General features: G+C 41.4%; 1 long non-coding RNA gene across 1 annotated transcript in view; it reads right to left on the reverse strand.

The window, feature by feature from the left end:
• The window catches only part of LOC131556296 (uncharacterized), a 183,822-nt gene extending 158,085 nt beyond the window's left edge, over window positions 1–25,737 (reverse strand). Inside the window, exon 1 of the long non-coding RNA XR_009274595.1 lies at window positions 25,526–25,737. This is a non-coding gene — a long non-coding RNA (uncharacterized LOC131556296). The remainder of the gene's footprint in view (window positions 1–25,525) is intronic.
• Window positions 25,738–26,100: the final 363 nt, after the last annotated feature.

The raw sequence follows: 26,100 nt of genomic DNA on the forward strand, positions 1-26,100 counted from the left end.
TTGCTACTGGATTTAAGCGCATCTAGAACTTGAAATTTAGAAAACAAACAAAATCCCCTTAAACTCCAAGCTCCAAAAGTTGTTCCTCAGAAATTCTTTTATTTTCAATTCAAATATTTGCTTCTTGTATATTTTTATTTTTGAGAGTTTTAATTTAAAACTTCCTTGAATCGCTGAGCGCTTCAGCAGTGTCACTTCACCTTTGCTACCTGCAGGGACTGATTCTGCCATTTTGAACAGGAGATTCACCAAAGGCAGGAAGAAATTCTGATGCAAAAGGGAATAAAAGAGTTTCACATATGTAACACCTCCCTGTTTTCTGTTTGCATTCCTATTTTAGCAACACTCTGGTAGGATTTCTGCCATGATCAAAGGCTACACTGTAAATACCTTTTTCAGAATGATCAGTGCTATATTTTTGCCAAGGAACTAAATGCGATTTCTGCTCCATTCTTTGTCTACAGCAGCTCTAATTTAAAAGGAAATCTTTCAATTACCAGAAGAAGAGGTAAACAGCTGTCACATTTGGAGCCTGTGTAAGCATTATAACCTACATTCCATACCCCTGAGCAAAGAAATCCAGAGGAACTTCCTCCACCACAAAGGACGGGAGCTAAGTGAGTATTCATTTTATTTTTGGCAAGTTGGTAAAAATTTTTTGCAGCTTTAAAGGCTCTAGCCCACCTCTTAAATGGAGGGGAAATAAGAATTACTCCTTTGGACCCCTGGCTGTTGGAGGTTGCCTTTTGTGATTAGACCAAATAGTCACAACTAATCAACCACGACAAGCTGTGCTTGCTCCGTTTCAAATAGCTCACTCTACCAAATCTGGTTTTGAGTAAGTGAAATATCAAAGATTACACCTCAACACTTAAGAGCTGAGCTCTCCTCCACCCACCACAGCACTCAGAGCCAATGCTCTGTGCATGCAGCTCATTTCTGCTTCGCTGTTGTTACAAATAAGCTGAAAGAATAATAACCTCATTGGGTCAGATTCTCGTTCTCGTTCCGCCTGTCCATTTAATTCCATGTAAGCCAGTGCATTACACCAGATTTACAGCACTCTGAGTGACAACAGGATTCACTCAGGCCAATAGAATCCACTTGGGCTCTCACAAGTTTGAGTCAGAGCAGAATTGTGCCTCTAACGCAGCAAAGAAATCTTAATACCACACTCACTGTGCACCCTCTTCCCTTGCAGCAGCCATATAACCTGGGTAATGAAGGCACAGATCCTTTTTGTATCTGTATATTAAACAGTTATTTTGCCAGTATTTATATGCCCATATCCCTGGGTACAAACACAGCCAGGGATATCAACCATAGCTGTTGCATGAGATGAGCTTTGTATCAAAGGAAAAAAGGCCCCTCTCCATCTCGGATGCTTTATTTTATTCAACCAGCTCTTTTTCACATTGTTATATCCAGTGAATGTGGCACGGTTGGATTCAGAAGAGAACCTTAAGCGTTATCATAATGCTTAGAAGCAATGGCTTCACACTGTATAATCTATCAAAGGTGTCAGATTTACAAAATGCAGATTTTCTGTCAAATTTGGGCACTATAAGCACTGTATCTTTTCACTAAGGTGCTGACTGCTGTTTTAATGAGGCCCTTTGGTGGCTGTAAAAAACTGAAAGGAGAGGATTATAGGGGTTACCCTAGGTATTGTCTATTTGTCTTACAAATTTCACACTAACTACCAATTACATCGCCATAAACCTTTTGGCTACTTCAAGCTATATGCCATATAATACATAAAAAATACGCTGTGTTAACCTCTCCCATATTATACGAGTAACTACAGCCACTGATGCAAGTAACATATCTAATGAAGCCAATAATGAGCCTCTTTAAAAGTAGTCTTGTTATAGGAATAATATTAGAGCAGTTCAGTTAAAGGCTAAGGTCCATTATGGCACGCTTCCTATGTTCTCCAGTCCCAGGGCTGAAAAGATGCTGACATGCTAATTCAGGCTCAAGAAGGGCATTAATCTCACAACCTTCTACTTGTCATGCTTAATGGGACATCCTGCCTAGGTGAAATGAACCTGATGTATTCAGGTAAACATAATTTAATAAGGAGAAAGAAAAAAAAAATAGGAATAGCCAGGGTCCAACATAATGGGAAAGGGAATATTTACGATTTATTTATGTTTATATCTCAGTGGAGAGGATTGTTAACATTCAACTGAGAATTAAGCAGTGTAAGAAAAGGGCAAATAATCAAATAATGCAGGATTTGTTTAAAACCCAACTGCTGAAATACTGGTGCATTTAAAGGAACACGTTAATTTGGAGGAGGAGGAGGAAGGGATGCTCTAATGTGGGGCTTGGAGCACTTGAGTGTAAAATAGAGATCTGGAGCTATGGAGGCTGATATTTAAAAGCCAAGCATGAATGTCAGTGCATAGCTGTAGATCCTCTTTGGGTTGTCATCAATCATGAGTCTAATCAGCTACCTAAAATTATGTCACAAGGTACAGAACAGTACCAATGGCAGCAGCTAAAGCAGTGCATGCCCCACTTGCAGCCCAGCTGGGAAATGCAGGACCCACCTCCCAAACTGCCCAAAGCACAAGGAAAACCCACCTGGACACAGCGTGCATGGGCCTGGTGGTCCGTGCTGCTGAATTTACAGATGATAACTGTGGCCATTCCTTGGATTAGCAGGACATCGAAGTATAAAAAAATACTGTCAGCTATGCCGGAAAAATTTATTCCCGCACAGCCAGGTACCCAAGAAAGCCAAAGCATTGGGTATGAAGCTGCAGGATGGACCTGTTAGGTTTTACCCCTAGAATTTGCCCTTCACTGCCCCCAAAGTCTAAAGGTTGCTCTACATATTTCTGTGCCGTGTGAGGAAGCAGGATGGAATCATCAGACACTCAAAGGGAATAAAACTATCATAGATGCTCCTTGGTGACTGCAGAAAGCACAACCCCCCCTCCACTGCAGAGCAGGGCTGTCGTTTTCAACCTCTGGGACTTCTTAACAAACTACAGCTTCATTCCTTTCATTCCTGTACAGCCCAGACATCACTGTAGCATCAAAAGCTCAAGGGAGAAATTCTGCAGGTTCTTGGGCTGTTGTCAGGTTTTAGCTGTAGCCTAACTGAGCAGGGAGTGTGTCACACCACCAGGGTAATGGTGATGAGAAACCAGAGAAAATCAGGTAAATATCCTGGTGCTGTGATTGTGGAACTGCTGTGTTACAGTTGTGTCCTGCTCCAGAATGGGAGCCAAGGGCACCTTTCTCCCAACAGCATCTCCTTTTGCTGGCCAGGCACAGCCCAAACTGCCCTGGTTTCACAGCACTGAGAAGAAACATAAACTTCACTTTTCAGCAGCAAAAACCCCCAGGTATGGAGAGAGCACCATTCAGTGGGGCCCGTGCAGGCTCACACACAGAGGCATTAATCTTGTTAAGCTCCAAACACACACTCTAAATAGGCCTTCACTGCCTCACTGGCTCCCAATGCACCTTTTGACCATAAACATCTGGGTATTTTATCTAGGCTGGTTTTTGCAAGCAGTTTCCTCTAAAGCCACTAATGCAGGCAGTTGCAGTGGGGCTCCTTGGTGCCCATTAGGTGCTGGCCATGCTGAGCCAGGGCAGGGCTGTGCAGATGAACTGCTCCCCAGGGAGCTGCCCAGACTGCTCTGCAAGGCACAAACCTTCCTGGAGCTCTCAGGTGCACAGGGGAGTACACTTGACATTAAATTATGTCACAGGGACAGGCCTGTTACCTGGGAAAGCTGATCCTGCTCCAAAGCCAATGCAAAGGAACCATAACCCTCTCTGGGGGAGATGATGTGGCCAGAGGAAGCAGCCCCAGGAATCCCAGGCAGATAAAGGCCAAAGTGATAACAGGCACCTTGCCAAGTACGAGGCAGGTTTGATGTGCAGCTTCCCACCCACACAAACCCAAGTGTGCCAAAGGATGGCCCAAAGAAATCAGCAGCTCAAAGTTCCACTAGTAAGTATCCATTTGTTCCCAGCTGCAGCTTGTGAGAGATTTGGAAGTGGAGGCCAGCGAGATCGCCCCAAAAACACTGGCAGTGTTTGCAGATCCAACACAAAACTTCTCCCTTAATGTTAAGGAAAAAACAATATTCCCATATTATCTCTCCAATAGATACTTTCCCAGTCTCATTCCTGAAGTTCCCTGGGTGCCAGGCAGTTCTCCCCTCACTTCTTATGATTTTTTTTTTCTCCCCATCCAAATGGGAACCATGTTCTGCTCTGTATAAAATCAGCTCTGCAGAGCTGGATAAAATATGTCACCTTAGGCACCTGAATTAATAGTTTGGTTATGTACTCTGTTAAGTCTTTACTATAGATCAGCATAACTGTGCCAGACAGACAATTCTTTAGAGCTAACATTTTAAAAAGGTGCCAAAGCCAAGGGCCCTTTGAGATCCCACTGAATTACCCAGATTAAAAGAAAAAAGAGCAAAAGCACAAACGAAACCAAAACCAGACTTTCTTTTTTTCCTCCTGCAGCTTTCTTCAGTGCCACTGGAAATATAATACAGTGGAAAACACTGGCAGGAATAAGCAGTTCCATGGAGTTGCTAAAGCTGCAATTAATGTTAATGAAGCTAAACCTTACACAGAAAGGACCCCCAGTATAAAGTGGATAAGTAAGAAAACCAGCCATTGTGCTCTTCCCATACAGTCCATCAGGGCTTTGCCTCTGCGAAGCCATCTTGATTTGAAACCACGAAATAACCCAAAATAAATCTGCAAGCAGGTGTTCCTTGGTGGAAGCTGTAACGCAAACAGCCTAATTTTAGCTTCTGTGGCGAGAGTGCAGTGAATTTACTGCTCAGCGATGCAGCGAGCACGGGGAGGACACGAGCAGCAGGAGCTTCCAGCAGGATGGCTGCTATTACGGCAGGAAGACTTCCCGCGGCTGTTAAGGAAGTAGTGGAAGGCAGGTGATGGAAGTGGGGGCTTGCCAGGCAGCCACGGGCCCACTGTACATGTTAAGTTGTTGTTTTCTGCTCAGCTAAGCAGCAGAGAATTGATATGTTCGCAATGAAGTGCAATGACAATTAAATTGTAACTGACCTACATGTTACCATCATTACGCTTTCTCTTTTTTACTGCTTTCCCTCTTATTTAATCACACAGTATGGGGTTTTTATTAGGCTGTAATGTTAAAATCTTCATCCATTTAGCCATAAATGTTTGACTGGTTATCTATCAGACTTCCCTGCACTATACAAACAAAACCATTTTGCTGAATCATTGTTGACTTGTTTGTGGCCTAATTTAATGAGTGTAATAACTTACATGACTACCCAGTTAACATTTAGGAGCCCAGAAAAGACCTGCTAGCATGCAGCAAGCTACTGTATATGTTTTCCATTCCTATCACTCCTCTTTGCAGTAAATTTTATACAATAATATGCACTTCTTGCAAGGCTGTCTTTGCTTTTACTCAGCCCAGGTTGCATGTTCCTTCAATGCTGAAAATCAAGGGCCTCAAGTTTTCAGTGGAGTTTCAGCTTTCTAAGAATCAGATAACCTCTTACATAGACATCAAAATATCAAGCACAAGAAGCCTCAGCATATGTCCACTGCACTGTGCCCATGCAGGAAGCCACCTTATTGAGGAGGAAAACAAAACCAGTTCCTAGCACAGAAAAAGGTTTTGAAGGTCAAAAACTGCAGTAAACAAAACCTTACTTCACATGAGGTGAAAGAAAAGTGGCTGCTTTATGACATTCAGGGCCAATCCCAGGTGTTTGGGCTTGGGCCTGCCTGAGGAAGGGGGAGAGGATCCCCCGAGTCTGGGCAACTCACAGTGTTCACCTGTGGGATCATTTTCCCTCCATTATCCCAAAAACAAACCCCAAACCTTGTCACTGCCTACACTTTCAGATTCATCTGCCATTGGGGATCCCTGCAGATCAATTAAGTAACAAATGAGAGCCTCCATATTCATACACTAATTTACCACATACTTGGCAAGACAGAGGTGTTTTGCTGCTTGCAAGGCCATAACTCAAACACCAATACATAGAGGGTGACGATTTGTGAAGTGCAAATGCTGAAATTTTCCACACAAAAATATCATTTCAGCATGACAAAGGGATGGCAGCAATTATATTTTATTGCAGACATCCTTTGTTAATGGCAATGAATCAAGCTGTCCCAGGGAATTGCAGGCTCTGCTGTAAAAGTGACCCTGTCCCAGGTAAATCCCAAAGCATGGGAGAGCCTCAGTTGTCCCCCAGACACATTCCAACAACCCTCTTTTATCCACAGGAGAAATTAACCCCAAAAGGCATCAAAATAGACACCAGGGTCGCTTGGAGTCCCTTTGAGTCTCTATGAAAGGACTGAGCACAAGGATTTTCAACTTAATGGAAACAATCATGTATGGATACGCCATTTGATAAATATTTTACCTAGATTTCTGTATTTTTATTGAGTGCCATGAACTTACAGTAAAATTAAAAAAAAATTAGCTAATATTTGATTATTTATATTTTGGTCACTGTATTTTCATAAAGTGAAAGGCTTCGGGGTTTTTGTTCCCTCAGTCTGCAACATAAAATGCATGCTCTCTTTATCAATAGCATAATACTGACCTAGGAAAGTCAGATAAATTATTTCATTTCAGGAAAGGTTTTAAGGTTTTTGGAAAGATACCTGAATTCAGTACACAGCACTATTTGGTTTTAAAAACCTTTTAAATACCTCAGTAGCAGCAAAATGGGCAAATTGTCAAAGAGGGGTGTATTTCAAAGCCTTTGCAGGGCCACGATTATGAGTTTTATTTTGAATGGATAACAGCACACACCATGTGGCCTGGCAAATCACACTGAAGATTTCTATTATTAAATCCTGCAACCTTAAATATTTGATGTTTTTTCATTAGTGTTTCTGACTCTCCTTCTATTCCATTTGTAGGATTGAAGAATGGGGCTGGTAGTAAAAAATCTGATGGAACAAGCCTGTGACTCACAACTTTTCTGCTTTTCCTTCTCTCTTTTTCACTGTCTCATGGCACAGAAAGTACAACCTGGAGAACTTTTCAGGCTATAGCTCAGACAACAAAAACCAGAATTTTCCAAGCACAGGACTCAGCCCTGTGGAATCCAGCAGGAAATGAAGGTAATATTCATAATTGAGTATTTCTGCAACTTCCTGAACAGAGAATCTGCAAAATCCCTACCAAAAATATAATCTCATGTTATTTTTTCAAACTTCAGTTGCTGCTGTTTGTGCTGTGTGGAAAACTGAGGCTGATGAACTGGGAGTCACAACAAGATCTGGGGAAAAATCTAAATGCTTTTTTTGCTGGATGAATATACAAAAGCTGGATAAAGTTAATGCTCAGGTTTTGCAAAAGGAAAACTGCCTTCCAAATCCCATTGTCCTGACACAGAAAGTGAACTCCACAAGTGCAGAAGTCCCTCCCTCACTCCCAACTGCTCTGTGCTGTGCAGAGCCAGGTGATGCTTGCTTTAAATCCCTCCTCCAGGTCAGGATCACTTCATGATGATCAGGATATTCTGATTTTAAATCCAGGAGCACCCCTTTGCCAGCCATCAGTCCCAGGTGCCCCAGGACATTCTGTCCCACCATCTCCTCTGTTTGGGCACCATTACCCTCCTGGCTCCACCAACACCTCTGTGAGGCAGATTTATTCTGGTCCTATGTTGTAAACAACCTCAGCTGCCTCAAAATATTTTTCCTGTTATTGAGAAAAGGCAGGTGGGGAATGGACTCTGAAATTCTCTTGTTGACACAGCCAAAGGGTCATGTCAAATGTATCTACATGTCTGCACACAATTCCCACCCTTCCTCCCTGCCACCCCAACTCTACAAATTTTCTTTAATTATTGAATCAGTTTGGTTGAAATTCAAAGTTGTAAGTTGTTAGTTGCTACTTAACATTCCTTATAAATTGCATTTATTAGTTGCAGGAAGGAGACTTGCCATTGTTACAGTAATTTAAATTGTTACCACATGCCTACAGACTCCTGCTGACTGGTGGGTTTGGGGCAAAATCAGCTCCTTAAAGATCTTTAAAAGACACTAGAGATAAGCTAACAAAACTTTTGTCCAGGAAGTTACAATTTATCAAAAATGTAATGCACCATGGATGAAATATTCATTGTAAGCAGCACATAACGTGGTCCATGAAATGACATCTAACATCTCTCACTCTGGTCATATGGAAGTTTGCTGACAGGGCAGGGTGATGCTCCATTGATATTTAACAGTCCCAGCTCCAATGTCCTTTGTGAGACTGCAACTTTATCCACTCCAGTCCATTCCTTCCCCAGCACTAAATCAGTCAGCTTTGACACACTACATTGTTCCAGTCCCTTTGCTCATTTTTAATGCTGGAGATGCTTTAACTTCCCAATATTATTAACTTGGAAAGCAACTGAGGAAAGAATCTCCTCCCTCCTGAATTCTCCCTGCACTACTCGGACACATGCACACCCTCATGATAAACCCTGGCCTCCTTCTCCCAGTCCTAAGGAAAAGGATGGTCTTGGTCTTTGCTGGGGTCACTGGAGAAATTTTACAGCTGAAGACTCTTTAACCTTGATGCAGCACGGACAAGAATACATCAGCACCTCCTATAGGAAAACTCGGATGAACACCACACATAAAATAACAAAATAAAATAATAGATTCATCTTCCTGCAGCTAAAGATAAATATTAAATAATCCTATCTGCTTCTGGCTGAAAATTAATTTCTTCTAAGGCAAATAGTGTAATACATATGTGCGTTTCAATTCCCATTTGGCAAAAAGCCTATTTTCAGTCTGCGGTACATAGACTTTTGGAATACCAGAACTGCATTCATCACAGACACACTTAAACAAATAAAATCTTGCTTTGGGTACCAATTTGCTGTGGTCTAGTAAAATATATATATATTTTTTTTTTCAAACCATCAGTGTTTCCACCCAATCCAGCTAGCCAGATTAGAAACCAAGCTCTTTGTTGAATATTTAATTAGTCCAGCAAACTCCTCCAGGAGGGTTATACCCAGCATCCCAACTCCTCTGCCAAGCAGGACCACAGACACTGCCCACTTGTGCCACACAGACAAACATCTGTATTTTGGGATTGAGCCATCCACAGCACTCCTGATTAAGTCATTGCCCAGGGAAGGACAGCAGAGCAAGCACCAGTGTGAGCACTCTGTGTGCCTGCCTTGGAACCTCAGACAGGAACCTCTCCATCCCCCCGTGCCTCTGTCACTCCCACACTGCCAGGACACCGCTCCACAAGCAGGGACCCACTGTGCACTAACCAGGCTCAGCTCCTGTGCGCTGGGTGGGACTCACCAGGTGAAGTGTTGTGACAGAAAACCTGACATGCCATGACATTGTGCAGTCTTGTCAGCTTCCCGGGAATGCATATTATTCTCTCCCTTTCCCACCAAAATCCTCTTCTCCTGTTTCAGACCAGCCTCCAGCTGTCTCTGGCACCACCCTCCACAGAACTTCTTTCCTATGGCATATTCTGGGTACATTTCACCCTCTCTTACTGTTAAAAAACTTCGCTCTCCATGCTTGGAGCCCTGAGGAACATGAGTTGCTCACTGCCCAAGGCTGGAGAGCCTAGGTATTTTTCCAGGCCTCATCACTGCCCATACAAGCACATGAATTTACAAGTTTGCCAGCCTGTTCTTCACTCAGACCCTTCTATATTCCAGCCTGGGCTCTGACAAAGTTTGTAGCACCCAATCCTCTCTCTGAAAACTTTGAGATCTCTTGATCTCAGTCTCTTAGCCAGGACCTATTTGGCAGTATCTGAAGTAGCTGCTCTGATGCAGGATGCACAGATAAGATATTAGACCCAGCTACCATGGTGATTGATAGTCTAAAAATATCCAACTCAGCTGTGCTGACAGATGGGTTAAATATATGGCTGCACTATACCTGGATCACAATCTGTTAGCATGAGGATGCTGATAAGGACCAGCAAGTGCAGTTCAGTTGGGGAAGTTGAAAGAAAAATGCACAAAAAAAGTATCTATAAACCCAATGGTATGAAACTCTACTGGTCTCATATGCTAAAAAGGCTTCATTTTTGTTTTCTCTCTTTCTGCTCTGGCAACTCTATCTGGTCCCATCCTGCACTCGAGGAGATGACAAATATGCAGATTGCAGTGGTAAGGAGGAATCCAGTTCTTAGGAAACACAACATGACAGAAGCATTTGTTGCTGCTGCTGAAATTTGTGTATCTAAGCATTCTGAGAAGTCTAATGTGATCTTGGGCTGCCGGCTGCCTTGGAAACCAGTGGTCAGATACTCTCAGCAGTGGGCATAACCAACTAGAACATTTTGATTAGATGAAATTTCATGGAACCGAAATATTTCACACACTGGCTTCAGTGAATTTCTGTCAGGGACTGAAAAAGACAGAGAGCACTTCTTGAAAATCACAACCCCACATCCTGGTGGTTTGGACACAGGGATGTTGGAGCTCTAGACTCAAATCCCTGTTGGACCAAGTGATCTGGAATTAAATCAATTGCACTTGAAGCCAACAACAGGCCAGCCAGGCTGCTAACAGAGAAAGTCAAGAGATGTAACTCTCAGATATAAAGGAGAAAGAAATAAACGCAAACATACACCTATTTTCCATGTTGTTTGACTCTGTGTTGCAACCCTGAAGTTTTGAGAAGTAAAATCTGTCCACTTGCCCAAAGCACTTGGATTACAGAAGTTAGTATGGAGTAACAGAGCTAAAAACAACCAAAACATCAGGTAATGAGGGCTCCACTTCCTAATAATCCTGCTTTGGAGAAACAGAAATCCCTCTTCCTCAGATACCTCTTTAAGGTTACAAGGCTGAACAAAGAGTCTTGTTATTGTAGGAATAAGAGAATCAAATTAGCAAGACAAAATGTATTTGGATCATGAGGTGAGTTTCTATGTATCCCACCTCTGCAGTACAAGGACTGGAGTTCAGAAAGCAACTCTGCTGCATGGAGCAGCTGCCAAATATTGCTGAATATGGTTTCCTCCAGCCAGCAGCCTGGGTGTGAGAGCATCCATTGGGTGTGGGCTGTCCCCACAGCCTCCAAACCTCAAGGGCCCTTCCCAAGCTGTGAAAGACATTTAGCTTTTGGCAGTGCTGTGATTACAGGGAAGGGCCCATTTGCAAAGTGCCCCCTTCAACCCACAGAGCTGCCACTGCAGCTCCCTCATCCCAGGTGGGATCACAGCAATGGGTTAGGCTGGAACTGCAGTGGCAAGATGCTGCAAAGTGCCTCTGACTCCCCATTAAATAAATGCTCTTTATTAAAAACATCTTTTCAATCACTCGCGTTTCTTCGCACCCAGATCTGAACATTCCTGGGATTTCTCAAGGTCAGCTGTGTGCAGGGATGTCCCTCTCTCATATTGCAACCCCTGAAGTGATGATTTCTCCTCCTGTCTTTGGGCTCGGAGCAGAGCTGCCCTCTGCAAGCACCAGGTGGGTCACGCTCCCCAATAACAGCCATTAGGGAGGGATGTGATTTGGATTTCAGCATATTTGTATGGAAATCACCCTCGCGGTGTCATTTCGCTCCTTATAAATCACTTCAATATCAGGCTCATAAACCCAAGTGATTGTAGAGAACAAATAAATACGGATGCATTGCTGGCAACGTGCAACAAGGAACGCTGCTGGACTGTTCTCTGAGGGCTGTGGTCAGCATGGGAGAGGTTTCCCACCCACTCCTTCCTTTTGTAGCCATCCTGTTTTTACCATTTCAAATTTAATACTTTTTCTAATATATTGTACGTTACCTCCCATGTATTTAAACTGTACTTAAAAGCATGCTAAGAACTGGTAATTCTTTAATGGTTGTTCACTTACAAGCGATTGTGGGTCATTACACAATCATTTAAAGGGCATTAATGAGAACCATTTAATGGTTTTAGTAGAATATCATTGTAAGGGACAGGGGAAAAGTTACTGGCTGTAAATTTTTATGACCATTTCTTACAAAACGTATTACTTTAAAGATTTATGTACGTAACAATGAGTACAATAAAAGCCATGCTAAAAATAATTTGAAATCAAAGTAATGCATATAGATAAGGTCCCACTTGCTTCAGTTTTCAATGCAGAAAGATTTTCTCTTTTCTTTTAGAAACCTTTTGACTTGCAGTGCAGCTTCAGCTCTCCTTTATGAAAAGTCAGAGCAGAAAAAAAGTACTTAACTCTACATTTTAGCAAGGCATAAATTGTCCTTTACGGTCCATATTTTATTTTTACTTTTCACTCCCTGTTTTGCATATCAAGTCAGTATTTTCTCACTTTTTCCTCAGATACAGCACAATAAGCCAGCTTTTAACCAGAATGCAAGGAGAATAAGGAGAATTACTTCCATAGGCATCTTGAACTGTGCATTTCATTGGCTTTTTATAAATGGAAAATAAAGGAGAACTCTGCACACCAAAATTAAAAGGTTGGCTATTTCCCCACATGGAAATTCTTTATTACTGTACTAGACCAGAGCATACCTTCAAAACTACAGAAACTTATTTTGAAAACTATTCATATGGATGCATTAACCTTATTAAAGTGCTTTAATAACAAAACAGTCATCATATTATGCCTGGTTTTGTCCATTTGTGATTCCCATGGAATATCTAACGAGGAAGAGAATGCCCTTTTCCCCCAGTATTCTTGCATAAGTAGGAGAATATTTCTAATTAACAGGCAGAGTTAGTACAGCACATGAATTGAACTCAACCATATCTCTACAAATGCTGATATTTTTACTGTTTGCATTAAGTAAGGATTGTATTTCTCTCTGAATCTGACCCAGTACCCATTACCAATAAGATTAAGATTTAAGATAACTTGGTCAAAAGATGGTGAATTATAACTTTTAATTAAAGCGTAGGAAATAGTTTCTTTAAAACAAACATGATAATACTTTCAAGATCATTAATTTTTTATGTAACGAACAACAAACCCAACCTGAATATTTTCAAGTGTGACACTGCAGAGCCAAAGAAAGGGAATTTTTCAAAACTTCAAGGCAGCAAACATAAGCAATGCAGCTCATCTGCAGCTTTTGAATGTTTGGAAGCACTGCTGTTCTTTCACAGGGAGTGCTGTTGGCCTTACACTCTCCAAAATTCAGTTTAAATTCTAATTGAGATGACACAGATACCAGTGAGTTATGAGGTGATGGTTATGACTGTGTTTTTTTTACTTTTTACTGATTTGGTCCTATTTTGAAAAAACTGAAGAAATTTAAGAGCTGGACTGATCTGATTCACTTTTGTGTTTGAGATTGTGTACAAAGCAATGATTAATATGGTGTGACATGGTGGCTGTCTCACCTTTAATACAGATTAACATTTGATTGGCATCTCAGGAATTCTCATTGCTGTGAATGCTTGAGCTTAGTCTCCAGAATTCTGTTTAATACCAGAGCAGAATGCAACTGATTTTATTTAAATTGTAAATGCAGGGTCTGTGCAAGTCAGAAGTCCAACTCCTGCAGAATTCCAGGGGGTATTTCCCTGTATGAGGCAGCAGGGGCAGCTCCACATCCCATCCTCAAGCTGTCCCACAATTCTGTTTCCTGAACAAGAAGTGTCACCCACACCCAACTGTGTCACAGCCACAAACCAGGGACTCACCCAGGCACTAGGATGAGATCAAATCCCCTTTTATCACCAACCTGCACTGGGAGTTATAACCTGCATTTCTGGAAACAAAAGGGTGACACACTAAAATCAATGGACCACTTCATTCCCTGGTTTTGTGATCCTGCTCATTATTGGCATTTTTCACCCCTCTCTCACATTTTATTTTTCACTGGGTATTAATCACTGCTAACTGTATTTTCCCCTACCAATTCTTCACCTCATCAGAAAACAGCACCTGCACTCAGAGCACAAAATTAAGAGATTCATAAAAATTGGGGAATGAAATGGCACATTGCTTTAGTGTGTCAGAGTTTCACCTCCAGGAACACAAGACTGTGAAAGAGGAAGGGGAAAAAAAGAAGCAAGAAGCAAAAATTTAAAGAGAAACAACAGGAGCACAGGAAGATGGGCAAAGAGAATAAAGATGGGAACATAACTAAAAAAGGAAAAGGCAAAATTTGGGTGGATGAAAGATTAAGAACTACATGTTATTTTCTTTATGCACCTGCACAGATTTCCATGTGCTACAACACACACTAAAATGAGGAGAAAGGCAAAGGCAAAGCACTGAAACTGTTCACTTTTTTCCTACAGCCCCACTAAAAAAAATAGGAAATTGAATGCCATAAATATCTTCAAACAATAAAGTTTTGATTTACAGAGAGAAAAGCAAATAAATTGTGAGTAATGATTTGAGGTTGTAGAGGTCTCCAAGCACTACATGATTTCTATTTGTCATGTGTGTTTCACTATTTAGATTCACTCAAGTACATTCAGAACACAGATTCTGCTGAGTTTTTTGAAGGTATTTGGCTTTTTCCTCTCTCCTTAATCAAATACCAACATGGACCACACAAGCACCTTTGTAATTGCAAGACAATACGGGTTTGTTGCAATTATTGACTTCACACACACACGAGTACCTCTTCTTCACAGCTTTTTGAATTTAATCATGTTTACTGATGATCCTTTGGCTACTCATAAAAAGAGAGACAAATATCTCCACAACTGCCTTTACTGTGAGCAGCACTCACATTGGGCTTCAATCCATTGCCTTGTCCCTCAAATTGTTTCAAAGAGCCAGGAAGCTGCTTACAGTTCTGAGCTTCCCCTTCTGGCTTTGCACAAGCAGTTAACTGAGAATGCATGGAAAACTACAACAAAAAGTATGGAATTCAAAGATAAATTAATTTATTATATATTTTCAGAGTACCTAACTTTAAAATACCTGTGAGGAACTGCTATTTTCAGCTTTCAGTCAAAGCAGCTGCCAATACCCACAGCACAAAAATGAAGGAACAATTGCAGAACAGAACCTGGGAAAGCCAGAGAAACATTCAAAGCAGTGTCAGTTTGGCTCCACTGATCTAATCCATAACATCTTAAATGCAGATATGAGCAGTGCCCTGGAAAGGTGATTTGGGATTATCATGGAATGGTTTCATTTGGGAGAGACCTTAAAACTCATCCAGTTCCAACCCTCTGCCACAGGCAGGGACAGTTCCCACTTGTAGGTGGACATTCAAGCTCTGGATTTGTGACATGCAAAATATCCTGCTCAGAAATGTGTTTTCCAGCAAAAAATGCAGAACTTGAGCTGTTAATATGTGATCTACAGGGTCACCAAAAGACAGAAGGGACATTTACTGTCCCTAAGAATATTCAGAGATACTGCATCTGCTGATCAATAAAAACTATTTTAAGATACAACAGCAGTGAAAGACAGTTAGAAACAGTTTATTAAACATGATTTTATTACAGACTGCAAAATTTCTGTGAGGGGATCTCAACATATAAATAGACCCAGAGCCTACCAAACACTGGAGCCCTGGCTCTGTCTGGCTGTTACCAGGATACAGGAATAGCTGCCACAGGGCCACAGAGCACCATCACTGTCCTGGTGTGACAACTTCCTTGGAAATAAACCGCTGGTGACTTCCGAGAGAAGCTTACAACCAGGAATTCGGGAACAGGAGGGACTTGTGAATGGTGTACTCCAGTAATTCACTCAACCCAAGTACTGCAATCAGAGGCACAGAGTGATCAAAACAGCTCTAGAAGTGCCTCCATGACAATCTAGGACAGATAGGAAAGATCCCCAAATTTTGTTCAGCCTGGAAAAGTGAAGGCTTTGGGGTGGGGCGACACAACTGTACTCTTCCAGTACCTGAAGGGAGCCTACAAGAAAGAGGGAGGGGGATTACAAGGGATGGAGTGACAGGACAAGGGGGAATGGATTCTGACTGACAGAGGACAGGTTTAGGTTGGATAGTAAGAAAAAAGTCTTCCCTGTGGGGGTGGTGAAGCCCTGGCACAGGCTGCCCAGAGGAGCTGTGGCTGCCCCATTCCTGGAAGGGTGCAAGGCCAGGCTGGGCTTGGAGCACCCTGGGCAGTGGAAGGTGTCTCTGCCCACACCAGAGGGGCTGGAACAAGATGGGCTTTAAAGTCTCTTCCAACCCAAACCATTCTGCTATGGTTTTGATTTGATTGTGACCTATGATTTCACCCTTCCCAGCACCATCAGGAGACATTGCTAGTACAGCAGTCTGAACATCTGGTATAGCATCTCTGAATTAAAAAAAAAAGTCCATTTTGACCTGTGTGTGGATAATTTCACCACACTGACACCTCAGCTTTCTCTCTGCCTCCTTCTTCCTACCACACCTCTGAGCATTCCCAAAGAATGGTGTTAAAGAATAGTTTAACAGCAAAATTTGGGTTTGTGACTGGGGCACAGGAGCAGTTTCCATGTGAATCTCTGCCACAGCCCTGTAAGCTGCACCTGAAGGTGCAAGCACAGTAGAACCAACGTGCCAAGTTCTTTTCTGTGGATTCAGGAGCACATTTTAAAGCTGTGGCTGAGGCAGTGCATGCTCTGACACAAGCTGGGAAGCACAAAGTCACCAGCCTCAGCTCCTGCCTGAGTGCTGGTGACTCCCTGAAGGATTTACCTCTCTGCTTTTGATTCCCTCTGTGCCACCAGGGAATAACAGCACGCACTTACTTCACAGCCAGGCTCTTGTGAGAACAAATTAATGTTTGTTGCCCAACACTTGGAATTTGTAAAATGTCATTTAAGTGATAAGTATTATTGCCATTATCATCAGTGCTGTCCTGGGGACCACAGACACACAAAGGCAGCTGCTTCAAGAGCTACTTAATACATTAGGAACAACAACCAAAACAGCAGAAAAAGCATCAAATAGCTCATTTTCTTAGAAACAACAAGTACTTAGATATATATAGTGGTTGACATCATCTGCGTGCCTGAAAGATTTGTCATGGTGTCACTCTGCCTTGTCCCCAGGGTGTCAGTGGGAACATTCTGGAATAGCAGTGGAACCTATCAGTGCAGGACCTGCCTGAAACTGAGATGCTGCCCACATGCAGTTTAAGAAGTCTGTTCTTCCCCAGCTTTGCTCCCTGTGGAACCTCATTTCCCTTTTTATTTTCATTTTCCCTTCCTAGACAGCAGAGTTAAGGTCATCAGCCAGTGATGTAACAAGCTCGTTAGGAAGGTGCTGGAACCACATGAGATTATTATATTTAGTTAGAAAACTCCAACAAATTAGATTGCTAAAGTCTATTTATGAAATTCCTTCTGTGGATGTATTAAAAGCTATTTTAAGTATTCATACTCATTGGGGGGAAAAAGAAGCTTAAATTATGACCAAAAGGTAAGGACATGATTCAGTACCTGCAGAGAAAGACATTGATGGTTTATCTCCTTCCAAAAGGACAGAGATTGCTAAAAAAATCCTTTAGTTTTATCCCTGGGACAGACATATCCAGTTTGGACCTTGTACCCTACCAACTCAGCACACTCAAAAACAAACTACAGCTCCAAGGACTGTGGTTCTCTGGAAACTTTCCTCATTAACCTGAGGTTCTGGGGAATCAGCTCCAGTCAGGAAGATATTTACATCCAGATCAATGGGAAATGAGACTTCCCAACACGGATTGTGTCCCACACAATATTTTAGTGTCCCAAACCTATTAAGTGCTATGAGATTTATACCATCAAGTTCATGTACCATGCTATAATTTACATTTAAAAGTTGCCTTGCGGCTGCTTCCCCTTGGCCTGTTCTTCCATTATATCCAAATTAATAAAGTCTATAACCTGTGCTAAGGAAAATGAAGGAACAGGGAGCGAGTTGGAAGGAAAGAATGAAAACAACCAAGTTTACACTAAATGACAATATTTCTGAACACAATCACTTAATGTATGATATTGTGTATTAAAAACAGACTTTCATATTTTGACTTCTCAAATGAGTGCCTCAGTAAGGGATCACTGGGGCAGCCACAGGATGCAAACACAGAGGGCTCCAATTGGGATCATATTTGTTAAACCCTCAGTGATGCCAAGCACAGACAGAAGTGCAAATAAATAAATAGGTATCAGGATACAAATCACACACTGTGCAAATATCCCATTGTAAACATAAAGTGCCCTTGCACCACACAGGCGGGGACAGTTCACTCAACACCCAGCACAGGAGGTGACATCACTGGGACACAGGAACTGGGCTGGACTCTACCCCACAATTCAAGGTCCTTGGCCCATACATGGAATTTTCCTTCCAAGTAACCAACTACTCAATGGGAGTGAAGAATCCAGGAAGGCAAAGCCCATCATGGGATGCAAATTACTGAGGGAAGCTACCTGAGGTGAGTGCAAAATGTGTTTGTACTGCACATTCTCTGTGCCCCTCAGAGGGGGATCACAAACAGCTGTAGAGGAAGGGTGCCTGGTGTGATGGGAGCCAACAGAGCAAAGAACAAGCAGGAGCAGGAATGGGAATGGTAGGAAGGGATGAGGTTGTGTTAAACCCTCAGTGCCTTCAGACAAAGGGCCTCATACCCTCCAGTAACAGCTGCACCAGCCCCAGTCTTTATTCACTGCATATCCACATATCTTTGACCTATATTCTGAGAGCCATTAACAATCCAGAATAAGGACAAACAAAAATAAGAGGGTTTTTTTCACTAGGTTTTTCCTCTTCTCTTTTGTGTTAAATAGCACAGCCTCAAGCCATTCCTTGCAGTTGCAAAGATGTTCAAATGAGGCCTTCAAAGGCTGGAGGCTGAACTCTCCGGGGTGGACTCTGCTGTAATCATTAGGCTAAACAGAAATACAAAATTGCTGTAAACAACAAAATCATAAAAGAGAATGTTAAATATCATGCCACCAAGTCAACAGGAAACTGAAGCTCTCTGATACACAAGTCATGGTCATGATGCACACTGTGCTCACATCAAAATATAACTGGGTTTTCTTCTGTTTATCCTTCTCCTATTACTCTGTGAAGAATGAAAGGCAGCAGGAGAGGAGAAACAAGACAGGCAGTTGTGGTAACAACAGCACTTGCAGCTGCCTTTTGCCCCCATAACAGCACCATGAAGACAACAAAAATGACCATAACCTGCAAGTTTATTAAGGAAAAAAGGAGGTGAGAACTCCCAAAGAGCACAATCCAGACACAGCAGATTCTGTACTGAACAGTCACCAATTCATCTTTAAAGCTGGAGCTTTTTCCCATAATAGAGGATCTGGAGAGCACAGCCCTGCAGCAGGCAGCAATTAGGGATGGCAGCCCTGCCTGCCTGCACATCCTCCCTGCTCAGGAAAGCCTCTCCTGCTCCAGGAGCTGCAGCAACTCATCACCATTGCCCCCAAAATGGGAAACTTGCTGCAGCTCAGCTACTGACTAAGGAAACCAACACAGCTTTCCTGAACTAAAGGAAAAACTTGATTTTTGTGATCCCAGACTAATGGGTTTGTGATCAAAACAGGTTAAAGGCAAGAAATCTGTGCACTACCAGCAGATCCAGATACCACTATGAAATATACAGAGATGCACATCAAAGAATTATTTCCCAGTGACAGAAAAGCCAAAGTGCATTCAATGATAAAAGTTTTCAGCAGAATGCTCACACCAATTAACAGAACATGCTGCATTTCCACTAATGCCTACAGCTTAAATTATGAAATCACCAGTAAAAATATATGCATTTAAAACCAAAGAGGTAAAATTAGAATTAATAATAAACTTGCTTCTTGCTAAAAAGCTGCTTTATAAACAGCATATTTACTGAAAGCACATTCTCAAGAGCCCTATGTTAAACTGTAACACTTTCCTTTACAATTGTACACCCTAAATAATAAGTTTGGCCTTAAAGAGCTTGCAGACTTTGTTTCACCCAAGGTGCGTGCAGCACATGAAGCTGCTCTAACCCCAGGCTGCCTTCTGAGCACTGCTCTAAGTTATGCCACTGGCATTTCTGCCAAGGTGCTGCCCTGGTGAGGGACAGGGACAGCAGAGGGGACCACATCCAGTCAAATTCAGCTGCAAAGACAAGCAGAGCTTTATTTTACCTGATTGGGAAAGCCAAAATCTGCCTCTGAAAAGTGTGGCAGTTGTGATTTCTTAGGTAAATGGCTCTTAAACTATGAAAAACAAAATAAACTTTCAACTCATGGGCTGCTTGGCAGAAAGTCCCATCTGAAAGGACTTTGATGAATTCAGTTTTCGCTACAAGCGTCACTTTCCTGCTTTACTTCCTGGGGTATTTCCTCTCATCACATTGGCTAACATCATTTAATGCTGATCTGACTCTCTTCCCAGAGCACCCACAAGTGCCTCCAGCATTCACAGACCCTGCCCCAAGCACTGACCCAAATGGAAGCAGCAGTTCCCACCTCAGTGTTGGCACCCAGACCAGAGCTGCAGCACATCTGTGGAGCTCAAAGATTTTACCATGAGGAAAACACCAAAATCCTTCACACCAATGAGGATCTGAGCTCTACCAGGAGTCCTGTGCCATGTATGACATAATTTCTTTTGTTCAATTTCAAATTTCACTTCATGCTCTGTTTTTCTGGTATGGTTTAAAAGGTTAATAACTTTTTGGTAAAAATTAAAGCATACAAGTTTCCCACTTTATCTCCAATACTTCTATGATTCTGTCATAGAATTCCTCCTTCTTCCCTTGCCACAAGCATCCCCCTTCAGAAAAGTAAATTTAATAGTTTCCATTCACACAGCTCCATTTGGGAGAGAAGTTCCTGGCACTGATCAGATCCCACAACACCAACTTTAAACTCCAGGCACAACAAGTGTGCTGAGCTGCCTTTCCATAGGCAAACCCTGTTCCTGGAATTTGGGATTCACTCATGGCCATCCAAACCAAGGGTCTTAGAAAGATAAATGCAAGAATGGACAACAAGAAAAGTGAAAATTAAAGTGAATTTTTTCCCAGTGTTTCTAGTTTTTTACTTTCCTGGAAGTGGATTATTTAGGTTAATTTTGAAACAATCTGCCATCACAGCTGAACTTCTGTCAGTGGGAACAAGAGGCCCCACAGAGCCATGTTCTTAAAGGGTTAAAATGAAGTTTCCCTGGATCAACTCCCAATCAAGCCCCAATTCCTTTTGTTTTGACAGTTTTGTGATGTAAAATAGAACACACATACAGTAGAAACACAATCAAAGTCCTTGCTACTTGAGACTCTGGAAGTCTCTCCTATTTATAAATAGCAAAAACGAATGTTTATGTAAAGGGAAACACTGATTTACTAGAACTGATTGCTTCACAGTCTAATTACTTTTCAACTGGCTGTTCCAAATTAAGATGTCATTGATGGCTTTTTGTGATATATTTCATTTTAAGCAAATTTATTCTATAATAGAGCACATCATAATGGAAAGCAGAGTTTCCACTCTTCCCTCCTCTTTGTAGCCTGATATCTTGACAAGTAAATTAAATTTAGCAGTTAAAATGCTTCCATTAGTAATTTTATTAAGTTAATTAAGGAATCTCTCTTTCTGAATTTTAACTACATTCATTTCAGCACAACCTTGATTTTTTTTTTTTTTCAAATTCCATATATTTACTAGCCATGATGGTTTCTAGGACAAACAACTACCTATAGGTCAGTCATGAGCCTATAACAAACTTAACTAAGGAAAAAACCAAAGGTTTTCAAATAAAAGCTCACTTTTTTCTTTAAATTCTTATTTGCTTTGCACTTTTTTCTTATTCTTCTTATTTGCTCTACAAATCAAATAAGACTCTACGACTCAAATCTAGGGACAATGAATTGCTGTAAGCTATTCCAGGCTCTAGAAACCACAACAGAAATTGCACATCTAGAACATTACTGCTCTAGAAAAGAGGTTAATATGTGTAAACCACATCAATAAAATGAGAATTACTGAACCCTCACCTGTTGCTTAAGCCAAATTCATAACTCCAGGTACACAGAAAGTCTACATTGCATAAATAGTGCCTTCCCTTCTATCTTTTTCATCTTTCAACACAGAAACACCATGGATATAAGCAAACATTGTGAGAGCAACTGTTGCCTTTATATCCCTCCTCCCTGAAATGTGGGACTATGAGACTTTCAGTCACCTCCAAAGCAAAGACTTGTAAGTAATTTGTATCCAAACTAAACTGATATATCGTAAACATGAGCTAACAAAGTGCTTTATTTTTTCAGTCACTGCAATATGCAAGAAGCCTGGTGTCACATTTTCTGATAGCAAAAAAATAAAAACCCCACAACTAATTTATCTGCTCACCTAAAGGAAGTGGATTTTTCAATAAACAGCCAAACTTTTAAGGTGCCCCAGGAGCAGGGCCAAACAAATGATAACGTCCACTTGACATTCCATGGTCTGCTGCAAAGCAAAGTCTCCAGGAAGGAAAATATGATTATTTAAGCCCAAACACTAAGCACAGGAAGGCTGACACTGATTGTGGATGACAAGGCCACCCAGGGGCACGGCTCAGCACGGGCAGATTAACATGTACAGATGTAAGAGTGCTCCTATCACAGCCCAACACAGGCAGCCAACAACAACTGGAACAGGGAATTGTTTGCTGGAACAGAGATCAGCTGATACAGGTATGGGAGCAGATTTGAGAACATGGAACTGGGGGGAGATGCTGCAGGGACCAGCCAACATCTGCAGCTAGGCCCTGAGGTGCTATGGGACAGAAAATTTGGGAAGAGGCAGCTCTGGGAGTGTAAGGGAGGAAAAACCCACTTAAATAAAGCAACTGTGTAAGCATCACACATTAATTGGGAACTCCTTGGATATCTTCTTTTCTTTCCTGGCTTTCCTCACCAGAGCTTTCAAGCACACACAGCACAGGCAAGGGAGAGGAATGCTGGGCCAAGGATGAGGTAAAATTGGGAGTCTAAATTACTGCAGCACAGATCATCCCTAATTACGGCCCAGTGGGGCTGCAAATAAAACCAGTGATAAAATGGACTATTAAAAATTATATTCATGTTGTACTGATGGAGAGCTGCCTATGGAGATGTTGCTCCCACTTCACAATGCAGTTCCAAAGGCAGAAGGTGCCTTTTGCCAAGAGCTTTGGCTGAAAGATGGGAATGAGGTCAAAATACAGCAGAATTTCTCTACAAACAAGAGCAAACACAGACTGTGGCTTTTTTCATTAGTAATGGTCAGAGGACTTGGGATGAAACTTTTCCCAGCTTTGTTACAGAATTTGTACCTTGCAAATTATTTTTGCGAGAACAGAAAAGCCTCAGAAAAAGTTTCCAATGAGAAAACATAAACAAAGTCCATCAGTTTCAAACAAAATGTTTGGTTTCATATTTATAAATTAAAACATTTGTGGGGTGTTCACCCCCAATTAAAAAGGTGAGAAACTGCATTTAGAGCAAGATTTCAGTCATGGAATAAAAAACTAATAAAGCTGGAAAATACATGAAGTCTTTAAAGCTGGTTTTTCCATATCAAGCACAATTAATCACTACTGATATATCAGTATAAAATAAAGGGATAAAAATAAAGTAATAAAGCAAATTTTTATGCAGTGAAAAAATTTCTTAACCCTCCTTTTTAATAATAAATATTTCTAATACTTCAACACATCCAAAACCTTGTAGAACCAACTTCCTTATGCTCAACATTAATTACCTTCTGACTCTTAAAATTGAATTGATTTACAAATAACAGTGATCAAAACATGATACACAGCTACTCAATTCATTTGGCCTGAAGCCTGAATTCTATTTTTACAGGTAGAAAAATAACAGAACAAACCAAGAAGCAGAAATAGTCTCCATAAAGTGATTCTTTGACTCAGCCTAGGACACAACTTCAGTGCATTCACCACCCTACTGTTTAAGAAATATTCTGTGCCATTGTTTTAAACAGTGAGAAACTCTTCCAGACATGGGAACAAAGGTTTTTTTGGGAAAAGATAGCACCTGAAAAAAACCACAAATTGCAACTTCCAGCCCTGATTTTCCTCATTTTAAACCATATTTTTGCTTTGTGGTGGCTCAGTAGGGGACAGCATGAGAAGTAAAGTCAACTTTCCATCAGGCTTCCAAGACCTGTGAGTGGGACATTCAGCTGGGAACAGAGAGATCCAGACTTTCACCACGTAAGGAACAGCAAACATCACCTCAAACAGGAGAGAAAAACAGGGATGTGCAAGAAATTCCTAGGATTACATACCTCAGACTCTCCCATTTCTGTTTTCAAGAACTGGGTCCAAAAAAACTGGTGCCTGGGATTGTGGGTCTTTACTTCCACCTGCAGCCACCCACAGGTGTTCCCAGTTGAGTGATTCTGAGAACAGCAGTTTCTCTCTCTCCCTCAATTCAGTCAGCCCAGAAAGTTTAAACCAAGCAAAATACCATCCTTCCTTAAAAGTTCCTGCTAGGTTTGGATTTTGTTTCAATGAATCCAGGGATTAAGGACTATGTGAACAAATAAAATAAATGCTGCAGAAAACAGTCACCGTTGTAACTTCTTTACCACAAATTGAAGGCTGTTTGCAAAACCACAGCAGCATCAAGCTGGAAAGGCTCCTGAGAGATTGGGCAGTCCATCCTCAGGCCCTGAATCAGGTTCAGGTGTAGCTGCATGATTTTTAAACAGGTGTTTTTCCATCTTGTTATTTAACACTTCTAATTGCAAGGTTATACAATTGCTCTCAGCAGCTCATCCCTGTGGTTAGGGAGTTTACATCTGCACTAAAAATAATTACAAAAAAAAAAAAAAATTCAACCTTGCTAATAATCAAGTCAATTATTTCTTGTCCAACACTTGGTGAATATGGAGAATAACGATTGCCTCATAACCTTTTATTCTTTAAGACTATTCAAGAGCCTCTCACAAATCAATTCCTTCTAAACTAAATATCCACAATTATTTTGACCAGGAGATTTTCTACTTCCAACATACTCCAGCTAAAAACATCCACACATTTCACCTCAGTCTGTAGAGTCAAAAGAAAGCATCAATTTGCCCCCAGTTTGCAGCTACAAAACTGGAACCATGTTAGGACTTGGTGCCAGCCACCCCCTTCTCCTTCTCCACACTCACATTATGGCCATTTCCTCTCTCCCTGGATTCCATCAGCCACAGCCCTAAAGCATCAAACTTCTGGGCTCAGCCCCACAGCACCTCTAGAACACAGGGCACTGCCTCATCTCAAAGCACCATTTAGCAAATTACATTCAAAAAACCCAAGAGTTGAGCTCAGGTAAGGAATTGTTTTCTGGCACTTCCCAATCCCAATGCTAAAACATTCAGAAATTCTCAAAATGTTGAAAACCAAAATAATATCCTTAGGTGACTTTGGAAACAGAGAACTCCTTTTCTCCTCCACATTAAGTTGTTTCCTGATGCCTTATCAATACATTTGTTTCCTTCATAAAAAATAGACATATTTAACTCCATGGCTTTTACTGATGTGCATTTAATTTCCAAAGCAAAGCCAGATACAAACCCAGCATAAATCTTTCAATAATATTCACCACACAGTGTAACCAACAAACAATTCTGAAAAACTTCCACAGAAAACACAAACTTACCTTTGGAGAAGAGCCTTTGTTCTCAGTGGATCCACTGGTGGCAGACAAAGGAGCTTCAGATCAAGACCAGCTCATGCCAGCTGGAGAAAGTCTAAAACTCAAATCTAGCTTTCCATCATTTCATCTGTAGAAAACTGAGGAGCAAAACTCTACAGAGTGATTTTAAAATAAAGTCTAATTATAAACTCATTAACTAAGTTTAGCTGCACAACTAGATACCTAAAGGCAGTCTGGTAAGGCTGAAAACCAGGATTACACTGGCCTAGCCCCACCCTGCCCAGGACTGGTTTGTCCCTAACGAGGGGCACCTGTTGAAAACACCTGACTCAAATTACACTCTAATTGTAACAGTCGCTTTTCAGGTGGGGTGTTGGTTTGTTGGTTTGAGGGGTTTTTTTCACTTCTTGGTCAAATATAACAATTTTTGAAAAGTGTTTCTATGGAACTCTTTCTAGAGCATCAACCTGGAACAAAATCTGTCGTAATGTGAGAGCTGGAAACCATTCAGTACAAAACAGTGAAAACCACAATTGGAAATAAATATTTCTCTCACAAACTCTCTCTGGTGGATCCCA

The sequence above is a fragment of the Ammospiza caudacuta genome, chromosome 3 (assembly GCF_027887145.1).
Source record: "Ammospiza caudacuta isolate bAmmCau1 chromosome 3, bAmmCau1.pri, whole genome shotgun sequence".
Lineage (NCBI taxonomy): Eukaryota > Metazoa > Chordata > Aves > Passeriformes > Passerellidae > Ammospiza > Ammospiza caudacuta.